Source organism: Leuciscus leuciscus (genome assembly GCF_965113295.1).
Source record: "Leuciscus leuciscus genome assembly, chromosome: 23".
Taxonomy (NCBI): domain Eukaryota; kingdom Metazoa; phylum Chordata; class Actinopteri; order Cypriniformes; family Leuciscidae; genus Leuciscus; species Leuciscus leuciscus.
Window position 1 is genome coordinate 22,774,120 of NC_138747.1, and position 17,699 is coordinate 22,791,818.

Sequence of the window (17,699 nt, forward strand, 5' to 3'; positions counted from 1 at the left end):
TTTAACATGACCTACATTAAGACATTAAGCCGTTAAGCGTTTTTCACGTTTAAGTGTTTTAGAACGTCCTTTTTCCACAATTTGAAAAGACTCAAACGGACAAAGGCAGAGTGAAAGACTGGATTTTTTTCAGGTAGGGTACAAGTGATTTCAAAACATTTCTGCCGGTTCTAATTAGATTTTTGGATGCTGTGAAAATGTTTAGCTAAAAAGACTGCCACTGTCTCTACAGTTAAAAAGACAAAGTTGACGATTCCGGCTATATTTTCTTTATTTTTTATAATTTCTTTATTTTAATTTTATTTATTGATCACTCAGGGTTATCTAATTGAACAATTTTTGGCTTGTGTTTTGAATATATGTTCCCCTGGCCTGCACTTTAGGAGTTCTGCACAGTTGTGAATCGATTCTGACTTATTATTTTATTTTTTTACTATTAAAAAGGTATATTCTGTTCTGATTTAATTCTGTAAGTCTGTTAGTTTCGGTGCATCGATGTTGCGCTGTACAATTTAGCCGATTTCATTTGATTTGCCAACATGTGAAATGCAAATCCTGTCTGCAGTGTGGCCTTTTTGCAGTTATTTTATTTCTTAGTTTTATTGATCCAAAACATTTGTATACATTTTCTTCTATTCTTTGTGTGATGTTCTGTAGGCTACATCATGTCTTTAAAATGTTAAGCCCCGCCCCTCCCGTCCCCCACATGCACATGATTCGACTATTAGTCGACTAAAGGCAAAACTTGAGGATTCTGATTCGACTATGTAAATCCTGTGTCGGGGACATCCCTAATTATTCTATTCTTGTGATAATTATAATACACTTATAAAGATAGTAAATAAAGAATTAGTAAAACTAAAAATATGGATATATGAATAAATTATCTTTGAATTTAAAACGAAAGTAATGATGTTTGGTAATTATAAAGAAAACGCAGAAATATTAAGTATTGATCAATAACTATTGATAGTAAATTAAGCTGGAAACCACACATCAGATACATACAAGCTAATGTATCTAAAAGTATTTCTATAATTAATAAAGTTAAATATGTCTTGGAATATAATGCACTATATATATTGTATTGTTCACTGGTTTTGCCCTATTTAACTTTTTGTATAGAAATTTGGGGCAATAACTACAAAAGTTCACTACATACCCTCTTCTTACTCCAAAAACGACCAGTTAGAATCATACACAAGGTGGGATATTTTGATCACACAAACATATTTCTGCAATCTAAATTTTTTCAACTTTCTGATCTAGTTGATTTTTATACTGCTCAATTCTTGTATAAAGCCAACAAAAATGATCTGCCGGGTAATATTCAAAAGTTCTTTATAGGAAGAGAAGGGGGCTATAATGTGAGGGGATGTGGTAACTTTAAAGTCCAGGCGGTGAAAACCACCATGAAAATTCAAAGAAATGTTGTTGACAAAATATAAGGCTGAGTGAGGGATCTTGGTATTCTTATGTTTGTGATTAGGGGGTGCTGGTTACTGTAAAATAACGGAAGTAGTGATGATTATAAACAGTTATTTATCTTGATATTGTAAATGGTGACTATTACAATAGAGCGGGATATGTATACATAGCTGAGTAAATAATGATAATGATTATTATTATATATTATTGATATTACTGTTGTTATTGTAAAACTGTGATTAAACAATATGCTAGGATATGGTTATATTTTATATATGATGTAATTATTATAAATATCGGGACAAATCTTTTGCTGCACATCAGAACTATATTCTTTGGTTTTACTCATTGTGATGGATAATTAAGGGAATTTGGCCTTTGGAATTTTCCTCATATTTAAACTCATGTGAAACAAGAAGTCATAGCTGGACAATTTCATGTTCCTAGTCACCCTGGTGTGCAAAAAAAAAAAGGTAAATATTAATGGGAATATACTTCAGAGATATTTTACTCATAAAAAAATTCTAGGGGTACCAATAATTGTGGCCAACGTGTTTTGGAGAAAACCATTTATTTCATAATGTGATTCCCCCCCTACTTTCAATTCTTTTACGTCAATGAATTTTTGCAAATTTTTTGAATGAAAGATCAAAAGGATAAACGATGCAGAATTATTTTTTACAGACATTTTTGATCACACACATTACACATATATATATATATTTTGTGTGTGTGTGTGTGTGTGTGTGTGTGTGTGTGTGTGTGTGTGTGTGTGTGTGTGTGTGTGTGTGTGTGTGTGTGTGTGTGTGTGTATATATATATATATATATATATATATATATATATATATATATATATATATATATATATATATATATACATATACATATACATATACACACACACACACACACACACACACACACACACACACACACACACACACACACACACACACACACACACATATATATATATATATATATATATATATGTGTGTGTGTGTATATATACAGTACCAGTCAAAAGTTTGGAGACGTTACTATTTTTAATGTTTTTGAAAGAAGTCTCTTATGCTCATCAAGCCTGCAGTAAAAAAAACAAAAAACAAAAAAACCAGTAATATTATAAAATATTATTACAATTTAAAATAATGGTTCTCTTTTTGAATATACTTTAAAATGTAATTTATTTTTGTGATGCAAAGCTGAATTTTCATCAGCAAGTACTCCAGTCTTTGGTGTCTTATGATCCTTCAGAAATCATTCTAATATGCTGATTTATGATCAATGTTGGAAACAGTTGTGCTGCTTAATTTTTTTTTATAACCTGAGATACTTTTTTCAGGGTTTTTTGATGAATAAAAAGTTAAAAAGAACTGTATTTATTTAGAATAGAAATCTTTTGTAACAATATACACTACCGTTCAAAAGTTTGGGAACAATAACAATTTTTTTTTTTAAGAAATTTGTACTTTAATTCAACAAGGATGAATTAAATTGATAAAAGGTGATGGTAACAATTTATATTGTTAGAAATGTTTTTATTTTGAATAAATGATGTTTTAATGAATAAATGCTGTTAACGTTTTACTCAATGAATCCTGAAAAAAGTATTCCCAAAAAAAAAAATATTAAACAGCACAACTGTTTCCATCATTGATAATAACTGAGTATCAAATCATCATATTAGAATTATTTCTGAAGGATCATAAGACACCAAAGACTGGAGTACTTGCTGATGAAAATTCAGCTTTGCATCACAAAAATAAATTACATTTTAAAATATATTTAATTTTTTTTTAAATTGTAATAATATTTCATAATATTACTGTTTTTTGTTTTTTTAACTGCAGGCTTGATGAGCATAAGAGACTTCTTTCAAAAACATTAAAAATAGTAATGTTTCCAAACTTTTGACTGGTACTGTATATATATATATACACACGTGTGTGTGTGTGTGTGTGTGTGTGTGTGTGTGTGTGTGTGTGTGTGTGTGTGTGTGTGTGTGTGTGTGTGTGTGTGTGTGTGTGTGTGTGTGTGTGTGTGTGTGTGTGTGTGTGTGTGTGTGTGTGTGTGTGTATATATATATATATATATATATATATATAAAATGTATAATAAAAAAAGGTTTGGTTATAGCAAGGGTGCTGCCATCTTGCAGTAATACAACATGTGACGTCACGCCGTTGGTTGTCTTGCCTGAGTTCAACAGAACAGATACAATGGTATAGCCTAGGAAAACCCAGAAACTTCCGGCAAATTTAGATTTGCTCTGCAAGTAGTCTGGCAAAGAGCTCATTCAAGTCCATTTCCATGCCGTCGAAATCGCGGCACCAATCAGAAACGTTGAGGCGGGATTTACACAATGACGATCGCTCTGATTGGTTTTAGGTCTATCTAATTGCGCCCAGAGGCATTTGAGCGACGTCCACTCCATTGGTGATGCGCACCAACTTTTAAATGCATTATTATATTCAAATTGCAAACACATGAGGACAGTCTCCATAGACCCACTGGCAGATGAACATGCTACTACATTTCTCTCCGAAACGGTAGGAAATTAAATTAGATTTAATAGAGGATTTTAACTGTGACAAGATGATTGACAGGGCAGTTTACGTGACAGGATGCACGAGACAGATCCGTCCAATAAAGATGACCGATAAAGTAGTATGTCCCAAAGCTTGCCTACTTTTTTGCTACACATTCAAAAGTAAATACATTTTCTTCACAAAAAGAGTAACGTTACATACTTTTATGGCGTAGTGTAACTTAGGCGAATTGGGACGCAACATATGTCTTTACACAATGACGATCGCTCTGATTGGTTTTAGGTCTATCCAATTGCGCCCAGAGGCATTTGAGCAACATCCGTTGGTAACGCTTTGGAAATGAGTTATTAAAGAAGCTTTGCCAGACCATAACTCAGTTACTACTGAGAATGGTCTGGTTTTAACCGGGCTAACAATGGTAGAGAGACAGTGAAATACAGACAGTGGAGGACAGATAGTGAAAGATAATGACAGACAGTGAAATATGGAAACTGGACAGCCACAAGGCATCAGAAGTCAAAAGGGAAGCCACTACTGCATTGCTCCTGGATGTAAAGGAGTTTTACAGTGTTAAGGGGAGAAACCCCAAGTGAATGAATAAAAAAATAAAATAAAAATAATAAAAAATAAAAATTGATATATCAGCATGAAACTTCCCCAGTTGATTACTGACATTAAGACATATCTTTTGTATTACAAGTTTTTAGAATATTGATGTTAAAAGGCACACTGTGGAGAAATTGTGTTTGTCAAACAGCGACCCCTAGAGTCGCTGTGAATACTTGCACTGTTGTAAATACCCCTCCACCCCCTACCTCTACGTTAGACTTATTTATGTCTTGATATTTATGTGAGATATTGAAAACTGTTCTCATGATAAATCGCAAGAATCAACGTCAACAGCGTCGTCTGATATCCCTCAGGACTACGTGATAAATACACCTCACAACACCGGAGTTCAGCTGGCAAACTAGTTCGTGAGGCAAGCTAGGCAATAAAACAACGCAAAAAACACGTAAGAGAAACGAGTGTTTGTTAGCAAGTCTGTTAACAGCTCTGATAATCGAAAGCTAGCTAGACATATGTGGAAATTATTGGACTGGTCTAATTATCAGCAATGGATGAATGAACAGCATGTAAAAAAAAATGACATACTACAAGCAAGCGCAACAACATACAACATAGAATGCAAACAAGTTTACAAATAAGAGATTTATTTACTGGCCACTAAATGCGTTTTCTCAGATCGGATTTCTGATTTATCAAAACGATTCCATTTACACCTGGTCACATAAATGTGTTTTTGCGAAACGGATTTAAATCCGATCTTCAATTCTCGCGCTATATGCAGATTTAATGGAGTGCACGTCACCGAAAGCAACAGATATGAACTGCATTTATTGATCATCAGCTAAAATGTCAAATCAAAGACAGCAATAAGAGAGAGAGCGGCAACAGCCCTGGTAAGATCATTTCGTTTCTTTACTTTTAATGATGATTATTGTGTGATAAGCGCCTGCGACTTACTTTCACTTTGATTTGCGATAGTTTGCACGTTGGCTTGATGAACAGATGCTCAGCTGCGGTAATGCGTGTTCCAGTAGCGTCGTCATATCTGGCAATAACATAGACTATAACACGCTCTCACACGTTTTTTAAATTTATTTAACATTTTTGGGAGAAGTACAATTTACATGTGTGGTTTCAACAACCAGATGCATTTACACTTGTCCAGTTTCGTCTGGAATGCGGCCCAGACCTCCTCCTGAAGTGGTTTGAGCGGTCGGATTCAAATCCGTCTTGAATGCGTTTCGGAGGACATTTACACCTGGTCTTTTCACGATCAGATAGCTATCTGATCTGAGAAAACGCATGAAGTGGCCAGGTGTATACAGCCCCCATGACAAAAACATACGCACGAAAGCCGAAAACAAACGCTGGTTGGCCTCTCACGTCCATAGACAGTACGCTCACGTCCAAATTTGAGGAAGTGGTGGGGGAAGTGACGTATGCCGTAAAGCAGTCGAATTTTGTAGTTCTTTTTGTGCCAGGTTACTACCCGAACCCCGAAGTTACGTAGTGCCAGTAAAAGCAATACAGACCCCATCAGGCTATGGCAGACGTGTCATTCAACCTATTGTAAGTCAATGTACCATCACAAGGGTCTTGGAAATATATTATGAAGGTTGAAAAGCTACATAGTGTTCCTTTAAATATGCAAATTAGGTAGCATTTCATTAAATATGCACTAACTTGCATATATTTCCAGAAGAGAAATCTGAACATTGGATAAAGCCAGATTCAAAATTCTTGTTTCATTTTGTTGACATTACAGTCAAAGGTTTTTACAGAGGGGATTTTGGATCTCTTTTCATCACTAATTTCATTAATCAGAAAAAACTGTCAACAGCCATAAATTATTATCCATTTTCGCCCCGTTTTTAGGTATAAAATGTTGTACAAATCAGAATCTGAATGATATATGAACAAACCCCTCAGTAAAAACCTTGAGAATATAGATAGGAATACAACTGGAAAGTTTGGTGTATGTAAGTGCTGCTGAAGTGGAGATTTCTGGCTCAGAGTATGAGAAAAAACCCATTTTGAGAAAACGGTCTTTAAAATTGACATCAGCCAATGAGATTTAGCTTTTAGAGTTAAATGCCCCATTGTACTTTCATGATTGGTTGCTGATAAAAAGGAAATGACCATATTTAGATCCGACAACATTGTACAGGAGAGAGAGAACTTTCCAACGGTATAGGTGATGACAGGGTGCAGACAGCGATCGCGGAGCAGCATGTTGATTTAGAACGCCAATTCTGCGAGCGAATTGGAGCGAGTAGCCTCGCTTTATTGTGTATATAACCCAACTCGACACATCGGGAATGGCTTGCCAGGCCAGGGCCTTTGTGGCTAGGGTTTGGCACATATTCGGGGACGGGCCGCCTAACACAGGGGGACCTAATACCCTTATATTGTGATTTGTGCACATACTTAGTGTTGGGCTGACTGTAAAGGCTTTCGCCTCGGACAACACAATGTCGTGAGTGGCGGCGGGTATCAGCCGCAGGGCGGGGCTGAGAGGCCTGCTTCGCCGGCTTCGCTGGCTGAGAAGAAGGCGGTGCGGTTTGGAGAGCTGGAGTGCTTGGGCAGGAAGTGTCGCATAGCTTGGGACGACTTCTGCGCTTCGGTATGCCTCTCCGAAAATCTCTTCACTGCCGGACCGAAGAGACCAGTGCTGGAGACGAGAGCGTTGAGGAAAACAGTTCTGTCCGCATCCTTAATCTCAGTGAGATTCAGCCAGAGGTGGCGCTCGAGCACGACTAGGTTATCCATGCTCCTCCCGATAGCTTGCGCTGTAGCTTTGGTAGCACACAAAGCTAAGTCCGTGGCGCTCCGTAGATCACGGAAGGCCTCAGGGTCCGGGCCAATCTCGTCCATCGATTGGAGGAGTTTGGCCTGGTAGACCTGCAACACAGCCATCGTGTGCAGGGCCGATGCAGCTTGGCCGGAGGTGGAGAAAGCGCGTCCAGCGAGAGCGGAGGTATTTCGGCATGGCTTGGTCAGGTGAACCTTGGTCTCTGGTTCTCTGGTCTGCCTGAGAGAACAGGACTGGTGACAGTGTTTGAGCAGGAGAAAGCGAGGCACACGGGGACGTGGCTGGCGTGCGCTCGCTTATTTCCATACCCTCGGGCTGCCGTTGGCTGCGGCGCTTCTTTTTCCTCGGCAGAAGTAGAGCGGGAAAAGGAGCAAGAGAAGCGGTGTTGCAGTCTTTGGAGAGAGCTAGCCGTGTCCGAAGCACAGACACAGGCATGCTCTCGCAGACCGAGCAGCCACCGGCGGAGAGTGCGGCTTCAGCATGGGAGGTTCCCAGGCATGAGATGCACTTTGTGTGCCCGTCGGCCTCGTGCGAGACATTTGAAAACGCTCGCGAAATTGCTCTTTTAGACTGTGTGAAGACTTTAAGGCTTTAAAGGGATACTCCACCGAAAAATGAAAATTGTCATCATATACTCACCCTCATGTTGTTTCAAACCTGTATGAATTTCTTTCTTCTGCTGAACAGAAAGGAAGATATTTAGAAGAATGTCAGTAACCAGACAGTTTTAGATACCATTGACTTCCATAGTAGGAAAAAAATATACTACGGAAGTCAATGGTATCTAAAACTGTCTGGTTACTGACATTCTTCTAAATATCTTCCTGAAGTATCGCTGAAGGAGATAAAATCTGCTAAAATGGCGATTTTGGGGACGTAGCCACGCCCATTTTGCCGGTCTCTGACGTGTGTTGGCGCCTCACCATTGGATATGCAGTTGCCGCAGCACAGCCAATGAGTGAGTCAGATACTCACTGTGCTCGCTGTGCAGCTGCAATGCGTTTTACAAAAAGGCTTCAATAATCTGAGGAAAGGAGTTTCCCCCACTGCGTATAGCTACGCAATACGAAGTGACCGTTCTCGAAAGGGAACGACTAATATTTTTGAAATCGTGATTTACATATTATTCTTTAATGAGACTAGAAACGAGAGCCTAAAGAGTTCACTTATACTCTCTCAGTGAGAACAGCTGGCCTCAAACTCGTACTACTGACGCATCACCATAAACGGCACATTCACGCCTTCCAGTCTCAATAGACTTGAACCTTTGCTGGGGATCAGGACTTATAGCCGTTCCAACCCGCAGTAGCAGCGTGATGAGGGAGAAAGAGATGCAGGAAGTGTAAAGCCAATCAAAACACATTCCTGAGATGTTAACTGGTCAAGGCTGCAATCCGCTGGGCCAGCGCTTCACACTACACACACATACAGTTCTCTCCACACACCCAAAAAAACAGCATCTCCTGACTGACATAGAACAGATGCAAGACAGAGGACTTGGGCTGCTGCAGGGATGGTGTGTAGACCCAAGGGATGGCAGGCTCATTTCATCAGTTGTCTTGCTTTGGATTAGGCCAGGGTTGCAACGCTTAGTTCCTGGGGCCCGTTTCAATAAGGAGGTTCAACCAACTCTGAGGTAACTTACCCTGAGATGGGAAACTGAGTTTTCTGTTTCAGAACAGCTGAATTTAGTTAGTTCAGTCAACTGAGTTCATTGTAAAAGAAATTAAGTTTTTTGAGGAAAACATTTCAGGATTTTTCTCCACACAATGGACTTCAATTGCAACCAAAATGTTGAAGTCCAAATCAATGCAGTTTCAAAGGGCTTTGAAGTGCTTCAAAGGGCTCTGCACGATCCCAGCTGAGGAATAGGGTCTTATCTAGTGAAACGATCGGTCATTTTCTTAAAAAAAAGAAAAGATATATATATTAGAGGTGGGCATAGATTAATTTTTTTAATCTAGATTAATCTAGATTAATTTTGAAATTAATCTAGATTAATCTAGATTAAAATGGCTCATTTGAATTCTGCCGAAGGCATTCAGAATATGTGTGCTACCCAAATAATGACTATAAAAGTAAGTCTTTGAGAACGGGTTTCTCAAGCCAGGTGGCGCATTAGACCAGGGGCTCATCTCCTGTTTCCAAAATGCATCATAAACTGCTTGAGAAAGCTGTTCTACTCATAGACTGTAAAAGGTTACTACTGTACTGTTACCGTCCGTAGGCAACATTAGGTAGGCCAATGTTATTATCAACTACTATAGGCTATCAATTAGGGATGGGCGATATGGCCTAAAATCTATATTGTGATATACATTGCAGCCTCTTGCGATAACGATTTACAGTATATTATAATAAAACCATTTCAGAACAGAATACACAGACCCATGCTAAACAACTGCTAAATGTTTTTGTTTTTAAAGGGTGTATGTAGTTTTGAGAACATATATTGTGCAAAACTGTAAGTACACAACATCATTTTGCAGATAAATAAAATGTAAGTACACTAGCTGCAGAGACTTAAGTAGGTCTAATGTTTATTATGGCTTGGAGCTTATGAAACCCCAAATTTAAAATTAGAATATTGTCTAACTGATGTCTTTTCAGTTAAAAAGAAACACAACAACGATTCTTAAAATCAAGATGATGTGCTACACCACTAAGCAAGGCTGGATTAGTACCCCAAGGGGCCCCTGGGCACTGAAGCTCATGGGCCCCCTCCCCTACCTGACAACCACACCCTCCAAAGGAACACACACCAGGTGTGGGATTTAACATGCCAATCACTATTGATCAAAAGCTGAATGACTAGTTCACAAGACAATGATACGAAATACATTTTTCTGAAAAGTATGGCTGCACGATTTGGGGAAAATGTCATATTGTGATTATTGAGGTCAATATTGCGATATGCGATTGCGATATAGTAAACAAATGGTTTCATGAGTTAACTTGCTTATTTCTCAAGTAAAATGCACACACAGATTAGTGATAATGCTGAAATTTGTAGCCCATTTCTCAACTCAAACTAGAAACAACAACTAAATGCACTGTTTTCAAATTAAAATAAATTCAATATTGTTATTTGTCTCAATAATACAAGAGTTAAAAATAAATGTCATATTTACCTGTGCCTGTCAAACAGGTAGACCTAGGACATATACCGAAATTGTCAAACTGCACTGCATAAATTATAAATTAAATATAGACTAATCCTTATTATAGCAAAAAAAAAAAAAAAAAAAAACTTTAGTCAAAGTGAGTCATTTTCTCTGTTCTTTTTGTTCTTTGATTAACTTTACTGACAGAAAGCTTTATTGGCTGCTGTCTCTTTAAGACCAGCTGACGGAGACGCGGCTCTCGCACGCGCCTCATTCTTTCACAACTCTTGACGTTCATCATAAGACAGCTCTTATGTTATGAAGATACTCGACAAAACGGACATTTTGGCATAATTGTGTGTGTTATTGTAAGTTCAAGCACGAAAGATAACTGTATTCTGGCGTGCTGTCTGTGCGCACGATACTGGCGCGCGCGCGTCTTTGGTATTCAGTGATATCATGTTTCGTTTTGAATTTGAGGTGGTAGAACGGATTAGCTGCTAGTCGTGTGTTAACTTACCGAACTGTTACCCCACACACTCTGTATATAGTTTGCTGCTGCTCGTCTGACGGCTTAAACCCGAATCAAGTCCAAATAATGGATGTTGCACCGATCTTTTTCACCAGCTTTCACTTTCAGCCGTGTTTACTTAAGATGACGACGAATATGCGTTGCAGCCGGGTTTACCTCGCGGCCGCGGGTAGATTGCGTCATCATAGCTTGTGTAGTATAGAGCCATCTCCCAACCCAACTTGGAGAATAGATTAACGGCGATATTTTTTTTATCGCGCGATAAGAGTCTCGCGTTAACGCAGCACGTTAACGCCGATAACGGCCCACCACTAATATATATACATATAAATATACACATACACACACACACACACACACACACACACACATATATATACACAAGGGCTGGGGGGAATTAACGCGTTAATCTTTGCGATTAATTTGAGATGTTTAACGCATTAAAAAAAAAAAACGCAATTGACGCAGCACCTTTTTTGGCCTCGTTTTAATGACTTCCTGCTATTGAAAAGGCCGAAAATATGCCGTCCCGCCCCTCCGTGTTCGGCGATCAGGTTTCCTTCTCGCGCAGCTTGTTTAGTAACTTCACGAGCGGTACTTTTCCACTCCGTGTGTGTGCCGCGCTCTCCGTTCCGTGTGTGTGTGTGTGTGTGTGTGTCAGCGCGCTGCGCTCTCTGCTCAATGTTCCGCTCCGTGTTTGCGCTGCGCGTTCTACTCTGTCGTTAACGGCCCAAACGCTCCAATCATGTACCGATCACGCACTGGAAAAGCAAAGTTTGCTCAAATTACGTGAAATTTCTCAGTAGTAGACTTCTGTTTGCTGAGCTGGTAGAGCCATGCTGGGCAACAATGGTAAAATTACCTGCTCTGATCACATGCTCAGGTAATAATAGTTTTGTATGACTATACTTTATTTTTGATAATTAGTCAAAATAAATCTGTTAAGTCTGCGTATGTTGCATAAAACTGAATGAAGAATAATATATTGATATATTGAAGTTTAATATAGGACTATTTTCTGTCCAATTTGTGTGGACATTTTTCTTTCTTTCCCCTTTTTTGTCTCGTTTAATTTAAAGGGCACCTATTATGCAAAATTCACTTTTACATGGTGTTTGAACATAAATGTGTGTTGGCAGTGTGTGAGCAAAACCACCCTAGAATGATAAAAATCCACCCAGTGGTTTTTTTTACAATCTCAATAAATCATAAGCACTGTCTCAGAATGAGCTGTTCTAAGATTCTATGCAATGTGACGTAGAATTGCACAGGCCCCTCCCACGAATGTTGATTGACACTGCAGTTTGAGCATAGACCCGCCCTGAGTGAGCTGGACACAGAGTCCGCCATCGTTTCGACGCTTGAGCAGCTGTAGACAAGAATGTCTCCCAAGCGATTGAGGTGTGTTGTTGTTGGATGTAAGAATGAACATAGCAGTCTTCATTTACTCTCGTTGTAACTCGAGGATGGATCTGTATGGAAGTAAAATAATGTCAAATGTTTTTGAAATAAAAAGCCTGTTGAATTGCACTACTTGAAAAAAAATAGGCATTGCATTAACCATGCTTGCATTTTAATGCATTGTATTTTTAGAGCTTGCATTTTTATGGGCTGAAATTCAACATGGTTGAATATTTAAGCTGTGAATATTTCAATTAAAAACATTTCAAACACCTTTTCATTATTAATTCAATACCGTATTTTCCGGACTATAAGTCACACTTTTTTTCATAGTTTGGCTGGTCCTGCGACTTATATTTAGGACTTATATATCAAAATTAATTCAGACTGAGATGAACCAAGAAAAAACATTACCGTCTACAGCCGCGAGAGGGCGCTCTAGTTGGCGGAGTTGTTCAAAAGCGACACCAAGGATGAAGAAAATGATGTGGAATGAGATCGCGGGAGCTTGGTGAACTTGTTTACTGGTAACTTGCTTGTTGGACTCGCTGGCTTATGTTCATTTAGCCTATCCAGCCTCCTAGGTATATGTTCTTTATGCTATTGTGTAGCTGAATAACTGTTAATGTGTTGCGTTAACATACCGGACACCTATTCAGCATGTTGTTCTGTGTAGTTGAATAACTTGCCTTTCCAGATTAAATGTCTGTTCTTGGTCTTGGATTTTGTGAAATAAATTTCTAAATAAATGCGACTTATAGTCCAGTGCGACTTATATATGTTTTTTTCCTCTTCATGATGCATTTTTTGACTGATGCGACTTATACTCCGAAGCGATTTATAGTCCGGAAAATACGGTAATCCATATTCAACTTTCATATTTCACTTCCAAAATATTCAAACTGTTTAAAAATACAACCAATAATATTCAACAGGCAATTTTCGGTCCATTTTATTTCGCTTTGCAAATTCGCTTCCACAAATTCAGTGGTTCAAATTCGACAGTAAATTCAACATTGACGTCCAGGAACTGCAGGAAAAGCAGTAGATTGCCGAGCATACTCTCCATCTGCTGTTAGTCGACCTCACCATCAGATGGTGCAAAAGCGCTTGTTGTAGACGAAGACCAGCAAAATTAGAGCAAGTCATTCATTAATAAAACTAATTTACAGCAATGTAAGTGTATTTGTGATTATTATGAAAGCTGTTTTATGTTAAATTCAGTGCCTTCAGTTCACGGTTACTTTTCCTGTGTAGCATACATGCATCTTTCTCAACCGTGAACGAAATTAATGTTATACCCCGATGCGGATGTACAGATCCAATGTTACATTTTTGAGGTTGACATATTTCTCTTGGTTGTTTAGTTGCCTTAACTTTATATTGTGGCGATGTGCTGCATGCAGGGTTTCCCTCAATACTTCAGGATTCCCCTGCTGGACATACAACGCTTAACGTAGCTTAATGGACTACAGTGATGTAAAAGACCAAACTCGCAGGCAAGCAGATGGACTCAGAATAACGCGCAAAGCTTAATGCTGAGCGTTTTCCAGTGATAGAGTGGCATAAAGATGGCTTGATGTTGGACATTCGCACATTTAGGGACCGTCTCTAAAGTGTATACGACTTTGGTATACACGTTTCTAACTCCGATAGCATTTGAATAGAATGACTTACAGTCATAAAACCAACTGTAAAGTGTTCATGTAGTGTCAGGCATAATGCGCACCCTTTGGATTTTTGATATTTATTCAAATAAATTTAAGTTTGCTATTGAAGTTAGAAACATGTATGCCAATGTTGTATGCAACTTTAGAGACGGTCCCTAAATGTGCGAATGTCCAATGTCAAGCCAATTTTACATTTAGTCATTTAGAAGACGTTTTTACCCAAAGCGATTTACAGTTAAACTAACAATAGGACAACAATATGCAAGTGCTATGACAGTTTAAGCTAATGCAATACACGTAGGCATACTCATATATATATATATATATATATATATATATTAGGGGTGTAACGGTTCACAAAATTCACGGTTCGGTTCATACGATACACTTGTGTCACGGTTCGGTTCGTTTTCCATAGGCTACAGCAAAAATAAATAAATGCCAGAGAAATTTCCTTGAATTAATTTTTTTATTATTATTATTTTATTTAATGAAACTAACATCATACAATTTTTTTTTTTTTTTTTTTGCTTTTTTTACTGAGCAATAATGGAGCTACTTGACTCTTCTTATGAGCATATAAAACAAAACAGCTCCTTGGACAAAATGAAATGTAATATTGTAGTAGTAGGCTAGTTATAAACAAAGGTTTATTTTAGTTCAGATTAACATTTAAGGGCAGCAATTGTATTCATAATGTCAAAATAAAACAGATGTAATGTTACTTGAAAGCATTATAGCCCACTATTCCTGACAAACATCCATACCTTGCAGTTAGTGTTACTACAGCAAATCCATTCCACGGTGAATGTTGCTTATCTGTGGCTTAACACGGGATAGTTCATTCATGGCACGATGTTTCTTCCTGTTTTCCACGTCAGCGCTGTTTGATCCGTTAATAACAGAGAAATGTGCATGTTTCTCACTAGATCTCGCAGCGATGTTATTACTTCAGTGGCGAATTCAAAAAGCATTTGAAATGTAAATGCTTTCTTTACTGGTCTGGATCTCTTAGCGCTGTGTGGTGTTGCTTGATCAGGCTCGCGCATAGGGCTCGCGAGTCCCGCTTCACAGGTCAAAACTGATAAACGGTCCACACAAACACAATAAGAGTAGCTCAGTTTCGTTCCTTACATTGCATTTGCCAGTTGATGTTGTGGTCGCGCCAGCATCTATGAGCGCGCTTGCCACCCGCGACGCGCCTTCATTTGAAATAACGAAATTTTGGTCGGCAGAAAAAAATGGTCCAACGTAATGCGTACCGAAAACCGAACCGAAAGCCTCGTACCGAACGGTTCGATACGAATACGCGTATCGTTACACCCCTAATATATAAAGAGAAGAGAAGAGAAGAGAAGAGAAGAGAAGAGAAGAGAAGAGAAGAGAAGAGAAGAGAAGAGAAGAGAAGAGAAGAGAAGAGAAGAGAAGAGAAGAGAAGAGAAGAGAAGAGAAGAGAAGAGAAGAGAAGAGAAGAGAAGGTGTTAGTATTAATTGATCAAGTGTTTTATGTCAGTATATCACGAAACGCTCAGCATGAAACTTTGCGCGTTAAGTTCATATTCTGAGTCCATCTTCTTGCCTGTAGCCTATATAGTAGCCTACATCCCCAATAAGGAGCAAGATTGGTCTTTCATATCACTGTATTAGTCCATTAAGCTACGTTAAGTGTTTTGTCCCAACGGAAGGGGAATCCTTGAGTATGAGACCTATTGAGGGAAACCGATTATAATCCCGTTCATGGTAGAGAAAGCTGATGACATGTAGGCTACTGGGAAAGTAACAATGAAGTTATTGAATGAAACAAACACAGCTTTTGTGTGTTTATCATCTTTTCCGCATATACTGACACAGATAATCATTTTCATTTTATGAAATGCGCTTTTGCACCATCTGATGGTGAGGTCGACTAACAGCAGATGGAGAGTATGCTCGGCAATCTACTGCTTTTCCTGCAGTTCCTGGACGTCAATGTTGAATTTACTGTCGAATTTGAACCACTGAATTTGTGGAAGCGAATTTGCAAAGCGAAATAAAATGGACCGAAAATTGCCTGTTGAATATTATTGGTTGTATTTTTAAACAGTTTGAATATTTTGGAAGTGAAATATGAAAGGTGAATATGGATTATTGAATTTTTAATAATGAAAAGGTGTTTGAATGTTTTTTATTGAAATATTCACAGCTTAAATATTCAACCATGTTGAATTTCAGCCCATAAAAATGCAAGCCCTAAAAATACAATGCATTAAAATGCAAGCATGGTTAATGCAATGCCTATTTTTTTTCAAGTAGTGCAATTCAACAGGCTTTTTATTTCAAAAACATTTGACATTATTTTACTTCCATAGATCTGTACTGTTCGTGATCCAACTTATGGTCTTCAGAGCGACAGGCCTAACGTTACTGACCACGGCAGAAATGAAAGTGAAAGCGCGCTCTTTATGACAGTCATTTTACGGATATAAGGTTTACCAGTTTATTAAGCACCCACTGAAAAGGTGTGTATATTTGTTTACGGTTAGTTGTAACGAGTGTTTTGTGTACTTCGCTGTGTATGTTGATGATAATGAAAGGGAGAGAGAGGGAGTTTATGGATAAGACTTTAATGCTCACTTCTTATACTGTATTTATTCAGCTCTTACTGTGATTCTCTGGAGTAAAACTAACGCTTCATCTTTTGTGTGATGTACAATAAACTTCACTGAACTTATCAGTATATTTTGGTCATCATTCGGACGAGGTCTGCTACAGCAGGCTTGTATTAATAGTGGATAAAAGCAGATGACAAGTAAATTATAACCATAATTAAACTAAACTATACCTGTTCAGTCTCCAAACAGCATGTATTCTCTGGCTCTGTGGGCATTATTGTCCGACTCCGAGTCGAAATGAACACAGCTACTGAGAGTTTCTGTTCTGATATTATCAGATGAGATCTTCATAATATTGTCTGGCTCTGAGCGCGAGCTTGTGAGGCTCCGCCCCCTGGGCCGGCAGCAGCAGTTAATTTGCATTTAAAGGGCACACACTAAGGGCGCTTTCACACTGGCAGTTTAGTGCGGACCGGGGCACGGTTCGCATGAAAAATCGCTAATGTGAACGCTGTCATCGGACCCGGGTGCGCACTAGAGTACCGAACCCGAGACTACCTGGAGGAGGTGGTCTGAGCTCGGTTGCTCCCGAACCGTGGCGCGGTTCGCGTTAATGTGCAAGCAACACGGACTCGGGTGCGTGCTTGTTCAGGAAGTATAGTATCCCGCGCATGCGTATCTCTGTCGCATCAGTGAAAAATCTTCTGCGAGCAGCAGAAACACGGCGTCCCCTGGATATGTGCTGAATTACACCATGTAATGAACATAAACGTAGTTGTCTCTCACTATGTTGTGCATAATAGCACCAAAAAAACAGACAAATTACAGCTATGCTCAGTCGAGTTGTATTCTCCATGCGTTTTCCGTGTGCGTTTGCGATGACGTAAGATCACTGCAAACGCACCTTGGTTCGATACAACTAATTGAGTGTGAAACCAGACCAACGCTGCGGGGGGCGCCGGGAACTAGCGCACTCGGGTTCGGACCGCAGCAAACGAACCCAGTGGAAAAACGCCCTGAAACAGCGCTTTTTTCTG

General features: G+C 38.8%; 1 protein-coding gene across 1 annotated transcript in view; it reads right to left on the reverse strand.

Moving 5' to 3' along the window:
• The window catches only part of rap1ab (RAP1A, member of RAS oncogene family b), a 66,993-nt gene that overhangs the window by 14,033 nt on the left and 35,261 nt on the right, over positions 1 to 17,699 (reverse strand). The gene's annotated exons all lie outside the window — the stretch shown is intronic.